This window comes from Octopus bimaculoides, chromosome 6 (assembly GCF_046866305.1).
Source record: "Octopus bimaculoides isolate indiv1 chromosome 6, ASM4686630v1, whole genome shotgun sequence".
Taxonomy (NCBI): Eukaryota; Metazoa; Mollusca; class Cephalopoda; order Octopoda; family Octopodidae; genus Octopus; species Octopus bimaculoides.
In genome coordinates this window covers 69,453,726-69,480,212 of record NC_142933.1, presented here as the reverse complement: position 1 = coordinate 69,480,212, position 26,487 = coordinate 69,453,726, and the positions used below count along the sequence as shown (strand labels likewise).

The following is a 26,487-nucleotide window of genomic DNA, read 5'->3' as shown; positions in this document are numbered from 1 at the left end:
GAATAAGTCCTGGGGTCGATTTGCTCGACTAAAGGCAGTGCTCCAGCATGGCCGCAGTCAAATGACTGAAACATGTAAAAGAGAGAGTATACAAAAGTTCTGTCTATGAGTTCACATTTGTGACTGCTGTATGTGTAAATGTATGTAAATATGGTCATTCCTTTTCCCTGTCTACCTCGATTGGGAATATTTATGTTCAAAGATGTCCCAGCCTTGACCATCACCACTTTTTGAATATCATGATGATAATGACAAGACTTTTAACCCCTTGGGGGTCATTGAGGCACTGCAGCCATGCAGCATATCTAAAATGAGAAAGCCTGGCAGAGCCCATCTCTCTCCAGGCTAAACTCATTTCTACAGCTGAGTGGACACGAGCAATGTGAAATGAAGTGTTTTGCTTAAGAACTCAATGGATCATCCAGTCCAGGAATCAAAACCACAATCTTACGGTCATGAATCCAACACCCTAACCACTAAGTCATACACCTCCACTAGTGATACTCATTTCTACAGCTGAGAGGACTGGAACAACATGAAGTGAAGTGTTTTGCTCAAGAACACGATGGATTGGCTAGTCCAGGGATCGAAACCACAATCTTACGTTCAGGAGTCCAACACCCTAACCACTAAGCCATGCACCACCACTTTCTGAATATCTAGGACTATATTTTCCAATGTCATCTTCCGTTGTTTTTTTTTTCTCTTTTGAGTTGTTAAAAACAGGAAGCAGAAGGTATGGTTGGGCGGTTAAGAGGCTTGCTTCTAATCATGTGGTCTTAGGTTCTGGCCCCGAGTGTGACATTTTAGGCAAAAGCGGAACCCAAAAGTGTGTATGTATGCATGTGTGTTTTGCATGTGTCACTGCCTTGACATAAAGGCTGCAAACATCAGTCATACAAGCAGTGTTGTTCATTTCTGGTTTTCTGTGAAAAACATATATGGCCATAGGGAAATATTATCTTGCTTGGAAACAGAAAAAGCATCCAGCTGTAAAAAATGTGCCTCAACAAATTCCATTTGACCCATGCAAGCGTGGAAAAGTGGATGTTAAAATGATAATGATGATAAAAGGGTGTGATTTGGCAGCTATTTCTAAAAAAAGTCAAGTGACAATTAAGCAGTCCCTTTATCAACTACTCCCCATAACTGTATATGTGTATACAATTACGTGTATATTTAGAAATTATTTTTTAAAAAAATCTCATATTATGTGTATAATATGTATATCAGTTACATATATTGTGGTTACTGATGTTTAGCTCCAGTCAAGTCAGCTGTGATCCCAAAGACCAACAAAAAGTTTTCTAGACCAAACTGTCCAAAGTTTCTCGCATTTTTAAAAGAGTGGGGGAGTTGTTCAAGGGAGTCTTCCCTATTATTTCTTATTTCTTTATTGCCCACAAGGGGCTAAACCATAGAGGGGACAAACAAGAACAGACAAAGGGATTTAGTCAATTGGATTGACTCCAGTGTGTAACTGGTACTTAATTTATCGACCCCAAAAGGATGAAAGGCGAAGTCAACCTCGGCGGAATTTGAACTCAGAACGTAACAGCAGACGAAATACCGCTAAGCATTTTGCCCGGCGTGCTAATGTTTCTGCCAGCTCGCCGCCTTATTCCCTGTTATTTCTAGCAGGTAGAACAATCACGTAAAACCTCCTTTGTTGAGCCTAGATACACACACACACACACACACACAAAGTATGTGTTTTGTCAATTTATAGGCAGGCTGTGGTTGTAGGTCTAAAAGCATGTATTCTCATGAATTCACTTGGTGTTAAAACACCGGGAAATAATAAGACAAGTGAGATAACTTGTACCAGATCCCATTACAAGAGCAATAGACATTTATGTTTTGTTATCTTCGTGACTTCTCAATACCACATACCACTGTCAAGTCACAAAGATGACAAAACATTAATGTCTATTGCTCCTGTAACAGGACCTGATGCAGGTTATCTTATCAATGACTTTCAGGTGTTTCAACACCAGGTGAATTGGTTAGAATATATTCTCTTATGCCTATAGTTTCAGCCTGTCCACAAACTGACTAAACACATACCTTGTGTAAATCTTTTCAATATTGTTTATATATATACATATATATATTGGAACACGTGGAAGTAGGACACCCAGGAAGACATGGAATGGAGTACTGAAGAACGACCTCAAGACACTGAATATTTCAGAGGAGATGACAAAGAACTGGTGACTTGCAGTACTCTGCAGCAGAAGTGTTAAAACCAGTCCCTCTGGTGGTGAAAAGCACTCATGGCTGTGCCATGTAAAAGCACCCAGTACACTCTGTAAAGTCCTTTGTGTTAGGAAGGGCATCCAGCTGTAGAAACCATGCCAAATCAGACTGGGGTCTGGTGAAGCTTGCCAGCTCTGGTCAAATTGTCCAACCCATACCAGCATGGACAATAGACGTTAAATGATGATATATCTATTTGTGTGTTGGTGTAGCACTGTAAGAACAGATTTCCAGAAACAGCATTGATTCTTCATTTAGATGGAAACAACCAAATTCAATCACTCAGAAAGGCATGAAGGTTGTTGATTCACATTGCTTATGCCTTGTGAATCCAGTTTCATACCAGCCTCCATGAATAAATGTGTGTGTGTATGTATTTCTTTATGTGAATCTCAGTGTGTGTGTGTGTGCATGCATGTCTGTATATGTTATTAAACAATAGTTCGACCCTGATTGAGCCAACCAATAATCAAAAGCTTTCCAACTGTGATCATCTAGTCATATTTGTTTGCTCAATCAAAATATCCAGTGTGTCTCTCTTTTCTTTAAAGACAGCTGGGTGTGTTTTGACAGAGATTAGGTTGCTATTTCTTGCAACTTGTACGGCCACCTAAAAGTTGACTTGTGTCCCTCTGTGTATTTATGTTTGTCACTGTTCAACATAAACAAAAGATAAAAAATGGAAAAATAATTATTTCAATGTCAACATATAATTTTCTTCTTGTCTGTTTGCATGACTCAATGTTTTTTTTTTTTGAGGGATTTTTCTTTTCTTTGGTTTTGATTCTCAAATATTTGTTTCTCATGTTGATGTCTGCATGATTCCCAGGATCAAGGACATTTCTTTCTGTTATCACTGGAAACTACTTCTACAACTGTTGTTGTTGTTATTATTATTATTATTATTATTATTATTATTATTGGCACTGAACGAGCAGAATCATTAGCAGATTGGGTAAAATGCTTAGCAGCATTTCATCCGTCTTTATGTTCTGAGTTCAAATTCCGCTGAGGTTGGCTTTGTCTTTTCCTCCCTCTGGGATTGATAAATTAAATACCAAACACTGGAGTCAATGTAATTCACTAGCCCCCGCCACTAAAATTTCAGGCATTGTACCTATAATAGAAAGGACTATAATAATAACAATAATTATTATTATCATTACTATTATTATTGAGTGAGAGAGCAGTGCATGCCATCAAAGTGATACTAAAGTGAAAATGTATGAAGCCCAGTATATCCATCATGGCTATCCGTTTGATAAGGGTACACCAGGCACATGCATCACAACCATATGTGCGCAACATAGTGTTCTCATATCAAACAGCACATGACCTTGCAGGTGGGGCCCAGTTAGAATTTTCTTCAGGTCGAGTAGCCCATCCCACTCAAAAGGTCCCTGAATAAGGGTTGTTTAAGGATGTTGAATGAAACCCCCCATGTTTCCAGGAGGAATTGATAAAACCCCAAAGAATTCCTCTCAACACATGTCTATGATGCTCCCCCACTACTTCTGCCTAGGATCAGTGATGCACATATCATCAGCTATCAAAGGACATGCTCAACTGGTTAAGGTCAAACAACTGACAAGCAAATCTGTGGTACTGGCACAAGCGCCAGTCAAGCAGCACTGGCATTGACCACACTTGAATGGTGCTTTTTACATGCCACTGGCATCAGCCACGCTCGAATGATGCTTTTTATGTGCCACTGGCATGGGTACCAGTCAGGTGGCACTGGTAGTGGCCATGCTTGAATGGTGCTTTTTTATGTGCCAGTCAGACAGCACAGGCATTGGCCACAACTATGATTTCACTTGGTTGAACAGGTCTTCACAAGCGTCCGACAACTGAAGTGTGCTTTTAAATGGGCCAGTTATACAACACTGACATCAGCCACAGCTACAATCACACTTGGCTTGCTAGGTCTTCTCAAGCGCAGCATGTCTCCAAAGGTTTCAGTTGCCTCTCATTACCTCTGTGAGGTCCAATATTCATCCCATGTCTTCCTGGGTCTACTTCTTCCACAGGTTTCCTCCATTGTTAGGGTGTGACATCTTCACACAGCTGTCCTCATCCATATGCAACACATGGCTATACCAGTGCAGTCGTCTCTTGTACACCACATCTGACATTTCCTAAGTCCAACTTTTTTCTCAGGGCACTTACACACTGTCGTCTATGCACACTGACATTACACATCCAGTGGAGAATACTAGCTTCGTTTCTTTCAAGCCTACGCATGTCATCAGTAGTCACAGCCCATGTTTCACTGCTATGGAGCATGGCTGCTCGCACATGAGCATCATACAGTCTAACTTTCATTCTCAGAGAGAGGCCCTTTGTTACCAGCAGAGGCAGGAGCTCTCTGAACTTTGCCCAGAATATTCTTATTCTACGCTCTCAGAGCATCCACCCACCACTACTGGCTTGGCCACTTAGGTAACGGAAACTGCCAACTAATTCTAGTTTTCTCCCCTGGCACATGATAGAAATAATAATCCTTTTTACCATAGGCACAAGGCCTGAAATTTGAGGGGACATGGTTACTCATTTACATCAACACCGCTGTTCAACTGGTACTTAATTTTCTGACCCTAAAAGAATGAAAAGCAAAGTCAACCTCCACATAATTTGAACTCAGAACATAAGACAGAGACAAAATACTGCTAAGCATTTTGCCCGGCGTGCTAACAATTCTACCAGCTCACTGCCTTAATAATAATAATAATCCTTTCTATTATTGACACAAGGCTGGAAATATGGTGGTGGTGGGGTCCAGTCAATTACATGAACTGCAGTGTTTCACTGGTACTTAATTTATCGACCCCGAAAGGATGAAAGGCAAAGTCGACCTTGGTAGAATTTGAACTCAGAATGTAAAGACAGATTAAATGCTGCTAAGCATTTTGCCAGACATGCTAAAGACCCTACCAGCTCACCACCTAAATAATAATAATGTTTTCTTTATTAACTATTAAGGCTTCACAAAAAAAAAAAAAACCCCATTGGGAACGGTGCAGGAGTGGCTGTGTGGTAAGTATCTTGCTTACCAACCACATGGTTCCGGGTTCATTCCCACTGCGTGGCACCTTGAGCAGGTGTCTTCTACTATAGCCTCGGGCCAACCAAAGCCTCGTGAGTGGATTTGGTAGACGGAAACTGAAAGAAGCCCATCGTATATATGTATATGTGTGTGCGTGTGTATGTATGTTTGTGTGTGTATATGTTTGAGTGTCTGTGTTTGTCCCCCCACAACATCGCTTAACAACTGATGGTGGTGTGTTTACGTCCCCGTAACTTAGCCGTTCGGCCTAAGAGACCGATAGAATAAGTACTAGACTTACATAAAATAAGTCCTGGAGTCGATTTGCTCAACTAAAGGCGGTGCTCCAGCATGGCCACAGTCAAATGACTGAAACAAGTAAAAGAGTAAAGAGAGTAACTAGAAAAAATAAATATAAATTTTAAAAAATGAACAATTTTCCAAAATTATAATCAACTATATCTCTTCCATTCTATTGAACCCAAAAAGATGAAAGGCAAAGTTAACTACAGTGGAATTTGAACTGAGAACATAAAGAGTCGGAAGAAATGTCACTAAATGTTTGGTCAGGCATGGTTATGATTTTGCCAGCTCATAGACTTTAATAATGGTTTTAAATTTTAGCACAAGGCCAGCAGGTTTAGAGGAGGGGTAAGTTGATTTCATTGACCCCCAGCACTTAACTGGTACTTCTTTTATCGACCCTGAAACCCGCCAAAAGGATGAAAGACAAAGTTGACCTTGGCAGAATTTGAATGCAGAACATAAAAACAGACGAAATACCGCTAAGTATTTTTCTCAGCATGTTAACAATTCTGCCAGCTCGGTGCCTTTAATAATACTAAATATACTAAATGATAATACAGCCTTTAATAATACTAAATAATCCTTTCTACTGTAGGCACAAGGCCTGAAATTTTGAGGGGAAGGGGCAAATCAATTACATTAACCCCAGTACTCAACTGGTTCATCATTTATCCTTTCTACTAAAGGCACAAGACCTGAAATTCAGGGAGGGGACTAGTCGATTACATCGACACCAGTGTTTCACTGGTACTTAATTTATCGACCCTGGGAGAATGAAAGGCAAAGTCGACCCCGGTGGAATTTGAACCCAGACTGTAGCAAGGGGTGAAATCCCGCTAAGCATTCTGCCAGCTTGCCACCTTATGTAGAGTAATTAATGATAACAATAATAGTGTTAATGATGATGATGATAATAATAATGATTCTTTTAATTATAGGCACAAGGCCTAACATTTTGGGGGAGGGGGCAAGTCAATTACATTGACCCCAGTACTCAACTGGTACTTAATTTATCCTTTCTACTAAAGGCACAAGGTGTGAAATTCAGGGAGGGGACTAGTCGATTATATCGACACCAGTGTTTCACTGGTACTTAATATATTGACTGCGAAAGGATAAAAGGCAAAGTTGACCTCAGCGGAATTTGAACTCAGAATGTACTGATGGGTAAAATACCTCTAAGCATTTTGCCTGGTGTGCTAATGATTCTGCTAGCTCACTGCTTTTAAATAACATCAAATAATAGTAATGATACAACAACAAAATATGTAAACAAACTTTTTTCTTTGTTTTTAGAAGTGTCAAATGTCTCTTGTATTGTACAGACAAGAAGGTAATATTTCGAAAGCAGTATAGCCATGAAAACAACAGAAAGATTGGGTATTATTACCCAAGACTAATAATACCTATTGGGTACCGCATATTATTACCCAAGGCTAATAATATACTTGATTGAGTGCTGCATATTATTACTTGATCTTTCTGCTGTTTCCACTGCTATATCATCATCATCATCGTTAACGTCCGCTTTCCATGCTAGCATGGGTTGGACGATTTGACTGAGGACTGGTGAAACCAGATGGCAACACCAGGCTCCAATCTAAATTTGGCAGAGTTTCTACAGCTGAATGCCCTTCCTAGGTGCTTTTACGTGTCACCCGCATGAAGGCCAGTCAGGTGATACTGGCAACGGCCACACTCGAAATGGTGTCTTTTATGTGCCACCCGCACAAGAGCGAGTCCAGGGGCACTGGCAACGATCTCGCTCGAAAATCCTACGAAGGCCAGTCAGGCGGTACTGGCAATGGCCACGCTCAAAATGGTGCATCTTATGTGCCACCCGCACAAGAGCCAGTCCAGGGGCACTGGCAACGATCTCACTTGGCTTGCCGGGTCTTCTCACGCACAGCACATTTCCAAAGGTCTCAGTCAGTCGTCATCGCCTCGGTGAGGCCCAATGTACGAAGGTCTTGCCTCACCACCTCAGCCCAGGTCTTCCTGGGCCTACCTCTTTCACGGGTTCCCTCAACTGTTAGGGTGTGGCACTTTTTCACGCAGCTATCCTCATCCATTCTCACCACATGTCCATACCAGCGCAATCGTCTCTTGCACACCACAATTGATGCTTCTAATGTTCAGCTTTTCTCTCAAGATACTTACACTCTGACGGGTATTCACATTGACATTACACATCCAACGGAGCATACTGGCTTCATTCCTTGCGAGCTTACGCATGTCCTCAGCAGTTACAGCCCATGTTTCACTGCCATGTAGCATGGCTGTTCGTACACATGCGTCATACAGTCTGCCTTTTACTCTGAGTGAGAGTCCCTTTGTCGCCAGCAGAGGTAAGAGCTCTCTAAACTTTGCCCAGGCTATTCTTATTCTAGCAGCTACACTTTCAGCGCACCCACCCCCACTACTAACTTGGTCACCCAGATAGCGGAAGCTATCGACTACCTCTAGTTTTTCACTCTGGAATGAGATAGAAGTTGTTTCCTGTTTGTTTACAGTCTTTATTGCACCTGAACATCTGCCACATACAAAAACTAACTTCCTAGTTAACCTGCCTTTGATATTGCTGCACCTCTTATGTGTCCATAGCTTGCACCGGGTACATCTTATAGAGTTACTACCTACTCCTTTTCTACATACTGAGCAGGGCCATCTGCATTCAAAATATAACCTTCTTGTCTGTACAATACAACAGTAATGATGATTTTTGCATATCTTGTTCTTGATGTAATAGCCATAGAGTTTTGCGTTGGGGTACTTTAGTGTCTTTTGCACTTGCGTATTTACATTATCATAAAATCTGACAAGAAAGAGTGAGAGAGATTCATTTGTTCTAAGTTTGGTGCTAGACAGATGAAGAACATGTATGTGTGTCTGGGAGCATCTGCAAAGGTCACGTGCACTGCCCTTTCTTCCTCTGACTAACAACTTTAATCTTATAAAATAAATGTGTAGAAAATGGCAGCTAAACACAAGAGGGAAATATATCAACTAAATCACAGAATAGTAGATATGAATACAAAAGGTAATATCATTGATACTGTGAAAAACTGTTCTACTCCAACTAATCTGTGGTGTTTGAAGGTTTGTGGTTGGAGTACAATGTAGAGAGTTCATAAATGCGAAAATATTAATGTTTTTGCACTTGATGGCAATAAAGAAAGATAAGTAAATGTATGATAAAAATGTGACAAGTTGTGAAATTCTTGGTGTTTGAAGTGTGTTATTGTATAGTGCTAAGAGTAGACAATGGAATTAATTCATTGATATACGATATCTGTTAAAAATAATCTTCAATGAATTGGTGCAATGATTGTAAATAGTGACCAGGATAGAGGTGGTCCAAAATGAGTAAAAATTAGTGTGTTCTGCTTGTTATTTCAATAGCAAACTCTTATTTTTCACTGGTTGAGAGGGAGTTTAGAATTCCAAGAAATGCATACACAGACACACAGACACACAGATATAGGTACAGGCATGGTTGTGTGGCAAGAAGGTTGCTTTCCAACCACATATTTCCGGGCTCAGTTCTACTGCATTGCACCTTGAACAAGTGTCTTCTACTATAGTCTCAGGCTGAACAAAGCCTTGTGAGTGGATCTGATAGATGAAAACTGAAAGAAGTCCATTGTATGTGTATATATATATATATATATATATATATATATATATGTGTGTGTGTGTGTATATGTGTGTGTGTGTCTTTGTGTCTGTGTTTGTCCCCCACCTCACTGCTTGACAACCAGTGTTAGTGCATTTACGTCCTTGTAACCTAGCTGTTTGGCAAAAAGTATCTGATAGAATAAGTACTAAGCTTTAAAAAAAGATAAGTACTGGGGTCAAGACATTTGACTTAAAATTCTTCAAGGTGGTGCTCCAGCACGATCACAGTCAAATGAATGAAACAAGTAAAAGATATATTACACCATTTCGAGCGTGGCTGTTGCCAGTACCTCCTGACTGGCCTTCATGCCGGTGGCACGTAAAAGCACCCACTACACTCTCGGAGTGGTTGGCATTAGGAAGGGCTTCCAGCTGTAGAAACTCTGCCAAATCAGATTGGAACCTGGTGTAGCCATCTGTTTCACCAGTCCTCAGTCAAATCATCCAACCCATGCTAGCATGGAAAGCGGACGTTAAACAATGATGATGTTGATGATGATATATGCATACACACATACATATGTATATCAAATGGATATCTTATAAAACTATTCCAGCATACAATAACAGCCATACCAACAATCTAAGATACCTCCATCATCAGCTGCTGCCCCATGGGTATCATTATGGTTTCGACACCTGGGCAGAATCATCCAATCAACAAGAACTAAAATAAATGTTGTTTGGGATCAAACATACCTTAGGTATCACCACATTCATTTGACCTTAATCCTAGGAAGGATTAATATATTTTGCTTAGGTGTTGCAATACTTAATAAACTTGGTGTAGAACTCAATATACATAAGCATCAGAACAAAAAGCATTAGCTGAGTATAGAGTGGTAATAAGAAAATGAAATGACAAAGGAATACACAATTATTTTATGAACTTCATTAGCTTGCAGCTGTTTCTGCAATAAGATGCAGTGGACACATAGTTGAGTGGAAACTCACATGTAGGCATGGTTGTGTGGTTAAGAAGTTTACTTCCCAACCACATGGTTTTGGGTTCAGTCCCAAAGTATGGGCAAGTGTTTTTTACGATAGCCCCTAGACTGACTGAACCCTTGTGAGTGGATTTGTGGGATGAAAACTGAAAGAAGCCTGTCATATATTTATAGGCGCAGGAGTGGCTGTGTGGTAAATAGCTTGCTTACCAACCACATGGTTCTGGGTTCATTCCCACTGCGTAGCACCTTGGGCAAGTGTTTTCGACTATAGCCTTGGGCCGACCAAAGCCTTGTGAGTGGATTTGGTAGTCGGAAACTGAAAGAAGCCCGTCGTATATATGTATATATATATGTGTGTGTGTGTGTCTCCCCAACATCGCTTGACAACCGATGCTAGTGTGTTTACATCCCCGTAACTTAGCGGTTCGGCAAAAGAGGCTGATAGAATAAGTACTAAGCTTACAAAAAATAAGTCCTGGGGTCGATCTGCTCGACTAATGGCAGTGCTCTAGCATGGCCGCAGTCAAATGACTGAAACAAGTAAAAGAGTAAAAGCGTATGTATGTTTGTATGTGTGTGTGTGTGTGCACAGGTGTGCATTTGTGTCTCCTTGCTTTGACATCACATGATTGTTGCAAATAAAAGTCTATTCATTTCTGATATTCAGTGTAAACAATCCCCAGCAATGGGAAGATACGAGTTTTACTTTGTCTGGAAAAAAGTAAAGGTCGGTGACAGGAAGGGCATCCAGCCATAGAAAACCGGCCTCAATAAACTCCAACTAATCAACACAAGCTTGGAAAAGAGGAAATCATAAATGACGGTGGCGGCGGCGGCGTGTGTGTGTGTGTGCGTGTGCATACACATACATCATCTCATGATCAGCACTCACTGCAATTCTTTCTGTCTTTATTCTTATCCATCCATCACTTTCCTCTCATGTTCTTGCAAATTTCCATACTCATCCATATCACTTCTCTTATATTCACCTTCCTGTTGGGTACATTCTGATACATCTTCACTGCTATCCCCTTTATCTTCGATATGGGGTAACTATGTATCTCCCCTACAGCAGGACACTTGTTCCTGTCCCTCCATCATAATTTAACCTCTCACCACTTCCCTCAATACTACTCTTTCACCAGTTGAGGGGTCTTGTTTAGCAAGTTACTTGGTGACCCCAATTAGTACCAGAGTCACATAAAAAGCACCCAGTACACTCTGTAAAGTGTTTTGGCATTAGGAAGGGCATCCATCCAGGCACAGAAACCATGCCAAAGCAGACATTGAAGTCTGGGTATGGTTGTTTTGTGGAAGACCAGCAGTCATCCATGCATACCAGCCTCTCCTCTCCACACCACTGATGTTATCCAAGGAAAAAGCAAAAGCTGATACAGCTTGGCACCAGTAACATTGCAACTCATTTCTACAGCTGAGTGAACTGGAGCTACGTGAAATAAAGTGTCTTGCTCAAGAACACAGCACACATTTTGGTCCAAGAATTGAACTCACAACCACATGATTATAAGCCCAATGCTCTAACCACTGAACCATAGACATGATATTACTGAAAAATTTGCATCATCTGCATCATCATCATCATCATCATCAGTTAACATCTGCCTTCCACACTGGCATGAGTTGGATGGTTTGACAGGAACTGATCTGGCAAAAGATTGCACCAGACCTCTGTGTCTGTTTTGGTATGGTTTTTACAGCTGGATCCCCTTCCTAACACCTACCACCCAGCAGAGTGGACTGAGTTCTTTTTACGTGGCACCAGCACAAGCAAAGTCAGTTTTGGCATGGTTTTTACAGCTGGATGCCTTTCCAAATGCCAACCACTTTACAAAGATCCTTTGAGAGGGGAGAGGGCATTGGAGGAGGTGATCTTATGTCAGATGATGAAAGATTAGAGTGTGACAGACAGAAACAGGTGTCTTGCAAGAGAGGAAGTACATGGTTACCCAACGAGAGAGAGAGAGAGAGAGAGAGAGAGAAAGAGAGAGACAGAAAGAGAGAGAGACTGCAAATGCTGACTAGAGCAGGAGTGGTCAAAGTGAGTAAAGTTAATGTCTTGTCTTAGCACCATTCAATATTTTTTTTTTTAGTTGCATATCTAATTTTTTTTTCATTTTTCAAGACATTTCATAATCTGGCAGCATTTATAATCTCTGTTTCCAAGTTATGCAAAATTTGATTACAGAAGTTTAAGGCTGTCAGCTGTTTATTAAATTCTGATCAATTTCTGTGTCTGCTGTCACATCAAAGTCTGACAGAGAGTAACCAAAGAGACGAGCAAATATTTTAAGACAGCTATTTCTATAGACTCATTCAAATCCCATATCGGCATTGAAGAACAGGTATATCAATCTATATGATAAAGAACATGTTTCCAATTTAGTGCTTCATATTTCAGTTGTATGAAGGTATGTGGCTTAGTGGTTAGAGCATTTAGCTTATGATCATAAAGTCATGAGTTCAATTCCTGACGAATGCATTGTGTCATTGAGCATGACACCTTATTTCACATTGCTCCTGTCCACTTGGCTGGCAAAAATGAGTGGTACCTGTATTTCAAGTAGACCAGCCTTGTCACACTCTGTGTCGTGCTGACTCTCCCCAAGAACTACATTAAGGGTACACGTGTCAGTGGAGTGCTCAGCCACTTGCACGTTAATTTTACGAGCAGACCCTCCTGCTGATCGGATCAACTGGAACCCTTATTATTGTAACTGACAGAGTGCCAGTTATAGTTATTTCAGGTGCAGGCATGGTTGTGTAGTTGAGAAGCTTGCTTTGCAACTATGTAGGTTCAATTCCACTGCATGGCACCTAAGGTAATAGTCTTCTACTATAGCCCCAGGCCAACCAAAGTCTTGTGAGTGGATTTGGTGAATGCAAACTGAAAATGTCTTTTGTATGTGTATATAAGAATGTGTGTGTGCGCGGATGCGTGCGTGCGTGCGTGCGTGCGTGCGTGCGTGTAGCCTTGTTTCAACATTATGTGATGGTCATAAGCAAGTATATCACCATAGGGGTGAATTTTTTTTATTTCTAATCTTTTACAAATAAGATATATCTGGCCATAATATATATCACTTTGGCTGGAAATAAGTGTGGTTTGGCAACAGGAAGAGCAACCAACCATAGAAAATTTACCTCAACGAATTCTGTCTGGGTCATGCAAGCATGGAAAAGTGAACATTATGATGATGACGACGACGATGATGATGTTCTCAAGCCTTTCTTAAACCAAATGGTCAAGAACCTTCTTTTGCAACTAAGCAGTTCTGTGTTTGGTGTTATTGAACTTGAGATCAAATGACCTCTACTGTAGCCTCTAGCTTGGACATATACTTTATGAGTAGAATTTACTCAATGGAAAAAACAGTAAAGAATTTCACTGTGTGTGTGTGTGTGTGCATGCATGTGTATATATGTCTGTATTTGTGTTTATGCTTTACTGGCACTGTCACTTACGATGATGAGGGTTCCAGCTGACCTGATCAACAGAACAGCTGGCTCATGAAATCAACATGCAAGTGGCTGAGCACTCCACAAACATGTATTCTTAACCCTTTTGTTACCATATTTCTGTTGAGGTGTTCTGCGTTTCTTTCAATTAATTTTAAATAAAAAGAATTTAGTAAAAGAACATTAACATTAAGCTAGTGTTAGTAACATAAACTGTGACTAAGGTTTGGAAGATTTTAATTCAGAACTTTTGAAAACAAGACATTTGTACTACAAAGCCAGAGGCGGTTTCACCGGGTTGGCATCAAATGGATTAATGTAGTTCTCAAGGAGATTCAGTGTGACACAGAGTGGGACAAGGCTGGCCCTTTGAAATACAGGTAGTAAATACTCATTTTTACCAGCTGAGTGAACTGGAGCAATGTGAAATAAAGGGTCTTGCTCAAGGACAGTGCACTGCCAGCTGTTGTTAATTTAATGGGGTTTTCTTGGACATCACGAAATGCAGTTCAACAGAAATCAATAAAATAAGTACCAGATTGAAATAATTACTGTAGTCAATATGACTGACTAAAACCCTTGAAGTCAGTCTCCAGCATGGTTGCCATCCAATAACTGAAACCAGTAAAAGAATAAAAGAATTCTCTTACTAACCTACTGAATTGATGCTGACATTATTTCATTTTTGTGTGACAAAATAATGATTCCTTCACACTGACACAAATCCAGAAATTGTAGGAAGTGGGTTGTAGAGGGGTTGGCTCATCCCAGTATTATGAATGAAGCTTATTTTATACTGTCAGGAGACAAAAGGCTATTATAGAGTCAGAAGTATCTGGATTTGAAACCTAAATGTAAAAGAGGCATGATTATAAAGTAAAAAAAAAATATATAAAATACACCAAAATGTGGATGAAAGCCTCACTTACAAAAAATTATTCCACTGTTTCTCCTACTAAGTTTCAATTGCCTCATAATTTTCTCAAGTTTATAGAGAAACATAGGCGCAGTAGTGGCTGTGTGGTAAGTGACTTGCTTACGAACCACATAGTTCCGGGTTCAGTCCCACTGCGTGGTACCTTGGGCAAGTGTCTTCTACTATAGCCTTGGTTCGACCAAAGCCTTGTGAGTGGATTTGGTAGACGGAAACTGAAAGAAGCCCATCGTACATATGTATATGTATATACGCGTGTGTATGTATGTTTGTCCCCACCAACATCACTTGACAACCGATACTGGTGTGTTTACGTCCCCGTAACTTAGCGGTTCGGCAAAAGAGACCGACAGAATAAGTACTAGGCTTACAAAGAATAAGCCATGGGGTCGATTCGCTCGACTAAAGGTGGTGCTCCAGCATGGCCACAGTCAAATGACTGAAACAAGTAAAAGAGTAAAGTGGTGCTACTTTACTTTGCTATCTGTTGACTGTGATATGTAGAATAAATTGGGTTACTGAAGAAATTAAAACAAACATTTAACCTTTCATTCTTCATGCTAATTGATACATTATTGCAATAATTCTTTCATCTATAGCAGTGCTCTGCAACCAGCATGCTGTGACACACTGGTGTACCATGAGACGATGCTAGGTATACTGCAGTGTAACCTGAATATAGTTCTTTTCTCTATACTTTTAGTTATAGTTTTAGTTCAGGTGTGCTGCCGAATTTTGAAAAGAATATAAGTGTACCGCAAATGGAAAAAGGTTGCGGAGCACTGAAATACAGGCACAAGGCCTGAAATTTTGTTGGAAGGAGCTAGTTGATCACATCGATTGCCAGTGCACAACTGGTACTTATTTTATTGGCCCCGAAATGATAAAATGCAAAAGTAACCTTGTGGGATTTGAACTCAGAATGTAAAGATTCAGACGAAATGTAGGTAAGCATTTTATCCAATGGCCTAATGATTCTGCCAGCTTGTTGCCTTACATCATCATAATTGAATAATGAAATCTTTCTATGCCTTCTCAGTGTAATAGTCTAAATCTCCTTGAACACAGTTCTTGCCATCTTTGAAATAAAGTCCACGGACAACACTAACCTATTACAGGCTCAGAACGTTGATAAAACATAAAAATGATATTCTGAAAGACAACTATAGAACATCTTAAAAGTCCATGAAGTTCTGTTAAAATTGATGTTACACCCCAGTTTGTGAGAAAGATAAGAGTGATAAAAAAATGAATCTTTTCTTATCAAGAATATAGCAGGTGACAGTCCAAAGCATCTGATAACCAGTAGAATGAACTATCCAAGACAAAGAGTATTGGACAAATACAAGATGTCTGTCATGAAGATGTGTGAAGCAAGGACAGTTATAGACTGAGTTTTTCACAAATCAAAGCAAGCTTTTAATTTTGTTTCAGGCAGTGCATGTATGTGTATTGCTTACATGCCTTCAGTGGAGGTGCAATGGCCCAGTGGTTAGGGCAGTGGACTCGTGGTCATAGGATCACGGTTTCGATTCCCAGACTGGGCGTTGTGAGTGTTTATTGAGCAGAAACACCTAAAGCTCCACGAGGCTCCAGCAGGGGATGGTAGCGAACCCTGCTGTACTCTTTCACCACAACTTTCTCTCACTCTTACTTCCTGTTTCTGTTGTGCCTGTAATTCAAAGGGTCAGCCTTGTCACTGTGTCACGCTGAATATCCCCGAGAACTACGTTAAGTGTACACGTGTCTCTGGAGTGCTCAGCCACTTGCCTGTTAATTTCACGAGCAGGCTGTTCCGTTGATCGGATCAACTGGAACCCTCGACGTCGTAAGCGACGGAGTGCCAACACACACACACACATGCCTTCAGCTTGTAATGATGTTAAACATACTGTCTTCTATGGTTTGTTTCTCTAACCTTTGAGTAATTAATCACCATGAAACAAAGCCTATCACCAAAGACATCCCAGCCATAACCATTCCATATTTTTGAGGCCTACATTCTTTAATGCGCCTTTATTTTGTTAGACTGTAGAGTGAGATTTGAGGGAGAATTAGATGCTATTTCCAACGGGTGGTTTGTAATGTTTTTAGTTTAGTGAGGTAGAGAAGATAGGAGGTTGAAGTTTCAGTAACATAGTTATCGACATATCTTGTACGTTATTTGCAGATTAAATGGTAGGGTTTCATTTCTTTTGGCAATTTTTGTTCTTTGTATACTAATTAGAAGTGACTGAGATGTTTGAGACTGGTGGTTCTCAACCAAGATCCATATAACCTTTGAGGATCCATATAACCTTTGAGGGTCCGTATAACCTTTGAGGGTCCGTATAACCTTTGAGGGTCCGTATAACCTTTGAGAGTCCGTATAACCTTTGAGAGTCCGTATAACCTTTGAGAGTCCGTATAACCTTTGGGGGTCCATATAAGATTTTGATGTTAGACTTTACATGCAATAGCTTAGTTATATTCCTACAATGCACAAAATATTTTAACAATTTTTTTCTTATCCAATTTTTAATTATAAAAATGTAATAGGGTTTTGTAAGCAATGAATGGCTATGAGGGTCTGAGTAAAATAGGAATCAAAGGGGCCAAAGTGAAAAAATTAATGGTAACTACTGGTTTAGACAACAGTTTGGATTTTGGTGTTTTATGCATGCGGGTGCCAGTTGTTGAGTGTTAGGTGAGGTGCAAAATTATGGTCTTCTCAATGGTTAGAGAACAGAACATACAATATATCCATTCAATTGTAACTGATCCAAGGTTGATTTACCTGCTAGAAGTACCAACCAAATCACTCACAAATCACATTCTGACATGTTGATAAAGTAAATCAGATAGATAGGCAGTCAGTGACTGCCTATTTGGGGCTGCTGATTTGATGCTGACTTATTTGATGTCAGTTGAAGCACAATGGCCCAGTGGTTAGGGCAGCGGACTCACGGTCATAGGATCGCGGTTTCAATTCCCAGACTGGGCGTTGTGAGTGTTTATTGAGCGAAAACACCTAAAGCTCCACGAGGCTCCGGCAGGGGATGGTGGTGAACCCTGCTGTACTCTTTCACCACAACTTTCTCTCACTCTTACTTCCTGTTTCTGCTGTGCCTGTAATTCAAAGGGCCAGCCTTGTCACACTGTGTCACGCTGAATATCCCCAAGAACTACGTTAAGGGTACACGTGTCTGTGGAGTGCTCAGCCACTTGCACGTTAATTTCACGAGCAGGATGTTCTGTTGATCGGATCAACTGGAACCCTCAACGTCATAAGTGACGGAGTGCCAACAACATTTGATGTCAGACTTCCTGATATTTCTCTTATTCTCTGCTCCTCTTTCTCTGTTTATATGTGTGAGCATATTTCTCTTTATGTGTATGAGGGGAGGGGCAAGTTTATGTTAACAGTGTTCAATTAATAAACTGTCATGCCTTTCTCTCCCTCCACCCCTCTCCCTCTTTTTACCTGTATGTGTATATTCCTGCTCATGTGCATATGTATGTGAGACTATGTATTTGCCTCCAGTACCAAAAATTACTGTTGCCAATACATGCCAAACATCTAGTCAACAGTGCCAAATTGCCAGTATCCAAACAGCAGCACCCAACTGTCTCAACCTGATTCTAGACAAATTATGTCTGTAAAAGTAAATGTGAAGGTTGTGAGTGGTATGCTGGGTGAATGATGAAGCAATGTGGATGGTATCAAAATCATTCAACAGCCTTCCTACATGCCATAGGTTTACTAGATCAAGATTCAGACAGAAACAAGCAGCAGCAGCAGCAACATCAGCCGTATGTTGTATAAATTAACACGTTAACCACCAAAGCCTGTCACTGGAACTTAGTGGTGACGCCATGTATTTCGTGTAGTCATTTCATGCAGACGCCATGTATTTCGTGTATATTATTTAATTACATGGAAATGTAATTCTTTGTGCATTTTTACAATCTTTCATAATTAAACTTTTAATATTTAACACTCATGTTATTTAAATATCCTTGAAACCATGTCAATGATATAGAATAAAATATTTCCTAAAATCATGAAAAATGTACCACCGGTGGAGCACATGGTGGCTGTGCGAAGTTTGTGATGAACCACTGGTCGTAGGTGTGATGGTTAATGTGTTAATTTGAAAAGGAAAGTTAGAATTCATGATCACAGAAGGTGATCATGATGAAATATGTGATTGATGCCCTGCCAAAACAGCTGGAGGAAAAATGGATGAGAAGGTAGAATCATGAGTCTTATCAGAATGTTTGCAATAAGGTGTATTCCACGAAACATCCAAAAATTGGGTGGTTTTTAAGCCAGGCAATGTGATATGTATCCTGAAGGGTGACTTGAATCATTAACCTTTAGCACACTTAGGTGTATCAAGGCACAGTTAGAGTTTTTTCCCTTGAGGCTTAAGAGGGGAGAAAACTGGTACAGTGACATGCTGCATCTACAACGTGCTGAAGGTTAAACACACCTAAAGTCCACCAGGTAGCAATGTTGAACCATGTGGTGTGCTAAACATCTTGTAAAGCGATTTGAATTATCAGAAATTATAAGGGTTTGTAAGGATTTTATAAGATTTATAAAGATACCGACAAGCAGCATCCTTCTAAATCTCTGAGGTTCATAAAAAAAAAGTAAATATAAAAGGTTATTGTTAAGAAGTCTGTAATATGTATTTCTTGAAGTAAATAACAGACATACTTGCAGAACAATCCTACCTTAGTTTGCACAGAGGAAAGAAAATAAAGTAGTAAATATGTCATCCAATAAAACATCATATTCATCACATCTGCCAGGGTACTTCTAAGGCAATCACATAACCTGCTTAATGTAGCAGCTAAATCCCCCTCAAATATCAAGCTATTTTATTTTTTCAAACAGGAAACTACATATGACAAGACACAATACTGAAAATTACATGGCTACAACAGACACAATAGCAACAGTTAGAAGAACACTTCAACTATGAAGTCCAACACAGCATATTTTCAGTTTGTGTTGCATTTTAAAATGTTCCGTTCAATGCAAACAGCCAAAGATTCTCTTATTCCATATAGTCTTTCAAATGAGAACCACACGACAGAGGCCTGAATTACCATAATAGAGACAAGACAGCCACAGAGGGAACTACTCAATAACATTGAGTATTTCCAAATTCTTACAATCATCTTAACCCCCTCCGTATACAATAAAATAGACTTATGCAACACGAGTTTGGTGACGGAGAAATGCATTAGAAATTCTGAGAATAAAATTTAGTGTCTTGTAATAACTGCAACAATCTATTTATTTAGTAATTTTCTATTAATTACAAATCAGTTATAAATATAATATTTATACAGTATTTAGAATGTCATGTTAGCATAGAATTGATTGATTTAAAGACAATAAATACAGAAGTCGACACTATGAAGATTCGTCAAACCATATTCTTGGCTGTGGTGAGTGTCATGTAAATGGCACCTGTGAAATCATAGTCATGGCCGTTGGTGGCATCACGTAAATGGCACGTAAAAAGCACTCATTACACTCTTGGAGTGGTTGGCATTAGGAAGGGCATCAATGCCAAATCAGACTGGAACCTGGTGCAACTCTCCAGCTTACCAGTTCCAGTCAAACCATCTAACCCATGCCAGCATGGAAAGCAGACCTATGACGATGATGATTATGAATACAGACACATTCTAGATTGGATCCCCAAACCAAAAGGATTTTTAACCTGACTGGTAAAGGAATCAACAGCACACTTAAAACCATTAACTCATATAATTTCCTTTCTTGTTTCTTCTACAACCATTGTGATGGTTTCTGCTCTTTTTCAACCTCTGCCCAGCTTCTTGGTCCAAACCCTCAGCACATTGTCTTTTACTATCATCCCTACTGTGTCTCAGCATACAAAATCCTTCGGTAAACACTGAGAAACCCTTCTTTCTAAGAACTACAGCCACCTGGAATTCTGCGCCCCCCCTCTCTCTCTCTCTCTCCAAAGAATTTCAAACTGAATATCGACCACATGAAGCTCACTAGTCCATTAAGGTATACAAAGGTCCATAGCAGAGTCCTGTGTGCATGTGTATGGGAGAGAGAGAGAGAGAGAGCCACTTCGGTCATGAATGACCATGGGATTGTACCAAGAAAATTATCGTCTGAAGCACAAGTTCGGGTAAGGTTGATTATAGAACTCAGCAGTCGCCCATGCATACCAGCCTCCCCTCTCCACACCACCGATGTTATCCAAGGGAAGGGTAAAGGCCGATGCAGCCTGGCACATGTGACGTCGCAACCTATTTCTGCAGCTGAGTGAACTGGAGCAACATGAAGTAAAGTGTTTTGCTCAAGAACACAACACACAACCCTGACCGGGAATCGAACTCACTACCTTATGATTGCGAGCCCGATGCTCTAACCATTGAGTCAATATATGATGGACCTTCCCATTAGTTTTGACATATGAGAATCCGAGAACCTACACTTTCTTTGTCAGTCATTATACTTATGTCGAACAATGATTTGCAAAGCCTGCAGATGTTGCAAATATGATGTTTATGAGTCAGTGCAGGTTGTATATTTGTACCCAGGTTTCTTTTTTGCTTTGCACCTCTTAGCCTTGTAATGCTGGTTGAAACAAAGTGTCTTAAACAATTTTGACATGACGAGATCTCCATTTTGCTCATTCCGAGATTGTTTGTTCAAAGATGTTGTGAGCTATATTGGCTGATGAGAGATTATATCCGTCCAACCCATGCCAGCATGAAACATGGACGTTGAACGATGATATATATATATATATATACATACACAGTGTTCCCCCTCAAATTCGATATCACCGACCATAACCTCCGTTAACAACAATCACAAATTCACCATCGTCAAACTCAGTTTCGTTATAGTCAGTCTTGATTATGTTATCAACTTTAATTTCGTTATTGTCAACATAAATGGGGATCCATTCTGCATAAATGTAGAATGGAGCGAGTTACATTGCTTTTTTTTTTTATCTTTATGAACAGACATTAATATCAGTGATTACTTGGCACAAAATTATATAATAATGTAAATATTAAAAGTTTTCAAAAAGGATTACAAGCCTTGTATAGTAATAAAAATTGTCGTATTACTATATATGTACGTGCATGCAATTAGTATATTATATATGAAAAACTACATGCTATACTATATAACACAACAAAAACAAAAATATCAGTTTACTCGTTCATTTATTATTCCCATTTCTTAACTCTCTTACATATTCCCCAAAAATCTAGTACAATTATCTTAGTTATCTACTAAGCCAGTGTGAAAGGGATCGCAGATCAACGCAAAATGAAGTGTTTTGCTGAAGAACACAACACACCACAAAGTACAGGAATCAAAACCATGATCGCGCAATCATGAGTATAGCACCCTAACCATTAGACCAAGCGTCTTCAATCGGCAACACACACGATGAGGTGAGAATAGAGAACTGGGTAATAGAAAAATATAGATAATTGTAAATACTACATCAAATAATCAATTGATGAAAATGGAGTGGGAGTATGTAGGGGCAGTGGTGGACTGGGTCTAAAAATATTGGTTGCCAGGAGACTAAGGGAGCCCACCCGCAACTACAATGCTATCATTTAATTTTTTCTTTTTCTTAAAAGTATTCTTTTCAACTATCTACAAACACAGCCAGGCTGAAATAATGCATTCTTCAAGGAGTGAATAAAAAATTTTCAAACTTGAGGATATAGGCCCCTTATATACTAACATGGGCCCCTATAAAAGGATTCTAATGGTGCAGAGGCCCACTTGCCATAGGGGTACGCTGTATCCCTACTTTTCAACTGAAAGAGTTTGTGTGAATGTGAGTATGAGTTTGGGGCGGTACTGAGTCTAGTCCTATACCATGACAACTTAACATTTCAGTCTTTACCGTACCCCTATTTCTAATAGTCATTTCTATCGCTGCAGGTAATAGAAATATGTCAGATACAGAAGAAGAGTAGAGAACAAGAATAATGGCAGAATGGAGTTATTCCAAAAGGTACTGCAATATATTTTACGACAAAGAAGAAAAAAAAAAGGAAAAATGAAATTCCTTTTATCATAAAAAACGGAAAAAGTTTGACCAATACGTGTTACAAACTGTACTACGTAGTCAAATACTAAGTTCAATGCCTGTCAGCCAGTATCTACTTTGTCTTATAACTTCCTGGGATCAATAAAATAAAGAAAAAAATTGATTTAACTAACATTTCCTCCCGTTTCCTCATCCACCTACACTCAACCGAAAAACTATATAGCATTACGCTTAGAGTTGGGAATTATTATTATGCTGGTCTTAGCATATTTGTTTGACTCTTAAAATATCTTTATGGTATTCAGTTACAGATCTTTATATTCTGAGTTTAGATCCCACCAAAGTCAACATCGAAATATCATCCTTTCCAGGTTTCATAAAATAATGTACCAATTAGAATCGACTTTAGCCATCTCCAAATTTGAAGTCATAGCCTTATGCTAGAAAATCTTATCACCTTCCTTAAAGATCCGAATTAAAAAATTCCACCGGCTTCAAATATTGGTTATCATCACTTCGGGATAAAGAAAATATATACTATTCAAGTACGAGAGCTGATTACATCAACAGCAGCCATGTCTCAAAATTCATTTGTTTGTGCTTATAGATAAAAACAGAAAAACTATTACTTGTAAGAAATTATTATTATTATTATTATTATCAATCTCAACAAAATAGATTTGTGCCCTAATTTGCTTCAACTTGTTTAGGTTTTTGTTGGACTTTCTTTTTTTATACTATTTATATTTTCTACTTCTGGTGTGCGTGTCAAACCACACAGTTTTCCTTCACAAGAGCTAGAATATATGACAGTGTTATTATATTATAGCTGCAAACATACAAAGATATTAAAACATAGTGTTCCTCCAATGCACCTACCCCACGTCCATTTTATTTCTTTTTTGGCTCCGACTTATTTATTTATGATAGTTTGGCTCTCTTTCTCTTATTATTATTTTTACTATTTGTAAGGGAATCAATGAACAGTGGCAGACTCGATGTTGTAGCCATTGGAAGTAGTCAACTGTCGTGGCTTGTTCGTATAAATCAACCATTCCGCAGGTGAAAGGCACAGTTCAAACATGTCGCTTCTATTAAAAGCTGCGTCGGCTGCCAGCTTTGACTGACATCAAACCAGCTGATGTTGACAGCCACTGCAAACATAAATAACACCTATATCGCTCATGAATAAACATTTACCTTCAGCTAGTTGAATTAATCAGCCATTCTTCCTTTTCTTCCTTCGGACTGCTTGCTTCTTCCCAACGACATTTCCTTGTCAGTTCGCCTTAACACTTATTCTCTGCCTTGTCCCTCTCTCTCTCTTTCTTTCTCTCTCTCTCTTCCTCTCTCTTCTCTCTTCCACTCTCTACTTGTCTCTCAACTTTTGCTTCATCCGCTTGCCTTCTTATTCTCTCTTAGTTCTTGTACTATCACCTCACATTCTCTTTAACTTCTTTTGCCTTTCATTTTATATCTCATTACTCTTTAGTTCTCTTTCCTCCTACAACATCTCACCTTTCTTTCTACATCTCCCGTCTTCTCTCGCATTGTTCCTCCTTTTCATACTCCTCTTACTTTTCCTTAGCCTCTTTTGATAAGCTTTATCGTTAAAATTTTAGCGCAATTTTCTCTATTTATCTATCTTTCTCGTTTTCTTTCTTTCTTTCCATCTATCTATAAATGAAAAGCTTTACAATTGTATTTGTCCCCTCTGTGTACAGCCCTGTGTGGCTAATAAAAGAAAGTTATCTATCTATCTATCTATCTATCTATCTATCTATCTATCTATCTATCTATCTGTCAGTCCATCTGTCTGTCTGTATGTATGTATGAATGTATATCAATCTGTATTCATCATCAACCAATGCATTTCTTCATTACCTTCTTCCTCTGTCTTTTCACAGTCCACTGTTTTAATGATTTGTGTTTGTAATCATGTATCAATCTATCTATCCATCCATCCATCTATCTATCCATCTATCTATCTGTTTGTACGTTTTCTCTCATACAAACAATCAAAACTCAACGTTATCATTGTGCACACAATATGCAGTTAGCACGATCATTAAACGTGTCTGATACGATCAGTTTGTATGGCTTAGGTCATCCCTTGAGGTTTGCTTTCCATGATGCAAGACTGTTTCCCCATCACTTTCTACCGTTCATTGTCCTTATCAAAACAAAAGTGGCATCTTGATGAAAATTGCATCCAAGGTAGTAAGAATGTCATTCTCACCGATACACTTCTGGCTCAAACAGTTCCATGCCTTGCTACAAAATAGGCACGCATGCGCATATAGTGACACGAATAAATAGACACGCTTACACACACACACACACACACACACACACACGTGCGCTTACATATATTCGTACATTTACACACGGAGCATACAGTACATTTACACACGGAGCATACAGTACATTCACAGACATAACTGTACATATACATACATGTAAGTATAGGTATGTAGTTATGCATGTATGTAGTCTGTCTATCTGTCTGTCTGTATATTTATATATGTAGATAGATAGATAGATAGATAGATAGATAGATAGATAGATAGATAGATAGATAGACATACATATATGTATATATGAATGTATATATTTATATGCGTATATGAGTGCAAAGATATGCTTAATATAAATGAACAAACTTACAAAAATTTGGATTTTGCCATCATCTGACACTAACAAAGACATGAATTTATTACACACACACACACACACACACACACACACACACAAACTGCGTTCACATATATTCTCTATGTACTCATACGAACGCGAATCCATACATGTACATTATAATACAAATACATAAACAGATTTATGAGTTAGATGCCATTTTGAGTCTCGGACAATGTCATAATTCACACGCTGCGCACACGCACATCTGCACACATATTCATAAAGCATACACACACACACACACATATATATATATATATATATATATATATATATATACTCATGAAACATGCATTTACGCACGTACAGATTGACACGCACACACGTATTTAGCTGCAATTTTTCGTATATATATATATATTTTTACATTTACAATTTATATATATATATATATATATATACGCTGATACACGAACTTATCGTGAACATTTACACACGAGTATAAATATACACTTAACTACGCATTATATACGCGTCTAAACAAATATATACAAATACACTCACACACATACACACACAAAACGCACACACGCACACATATCAGAGGCGACTTCAGGTCACCAGCCTCATTCGTACTCATCACAGATTTCGCATAAAACATGTATAAAAGGTAAGAGACGTAATGTAAACCGCAAACTTATATACGCATTGATAATTCAACAGTAAACAAGTTTGCTGCTTCTAACGAAAGAATGCAACAGAAATATAGCTTTAATATAAAAATTACTTCATTCATACATGAACTCCAGTCGTCTTGGTTCGATGGCGAACTCATGTAATATTCTGTCTTACAGCTCCTTGTTGTGCAAGTCGTTCAAAATGCTTTCCTCGATGGAAATACCACCCAGTGAAGACAACCGTTCTTGGGCCATTGTGCTTCTCAATTATGAGCGGATTCTATCCAACGTTGAGAAACTTCTCATTAGCGACTGATGTTAAGGGGATGGTCAGCACTAGCTTAATTAGTTTAATGAATCCTGGTATAGCGGAAGTCAAGTCCAATGTATACAGCAATTCTAAAATGGAATTGATTGATTTGCACTTTTTGAAATCACTGTCAATATACACATA

The 26,487-nt window shown here is 39.1% G+C and overlaps 1 long non-coding RNA gene across 2 annotated transcripts in view; it reads right to left on the bottom strand.

Moving 5' to 3' along the window:
- LOC128248136 (uncharacterized) overlaps positions 1–26,487 on the bottom strand; it is a 135,851-nt gene that overhangs the window by 84,711 nt on the left and 24,653 nt on the right. Inside the window, exon 1 of one of the 2 annotated variants that reach the window (XR_008264413.2) lies at positions 23,920–25,140. The exons of the other annotated variant lie outside the window; for it this stretch is intronic. This is a non-coding gene — a long non-coding RNA (uncharacterized LOC128248136). Of the gene's footprint in view, positions 1–23,919; positions 25,141–26,487 lie in introns of those variants that run through there. 2 annotated transcript variants of the gene reach the window in all.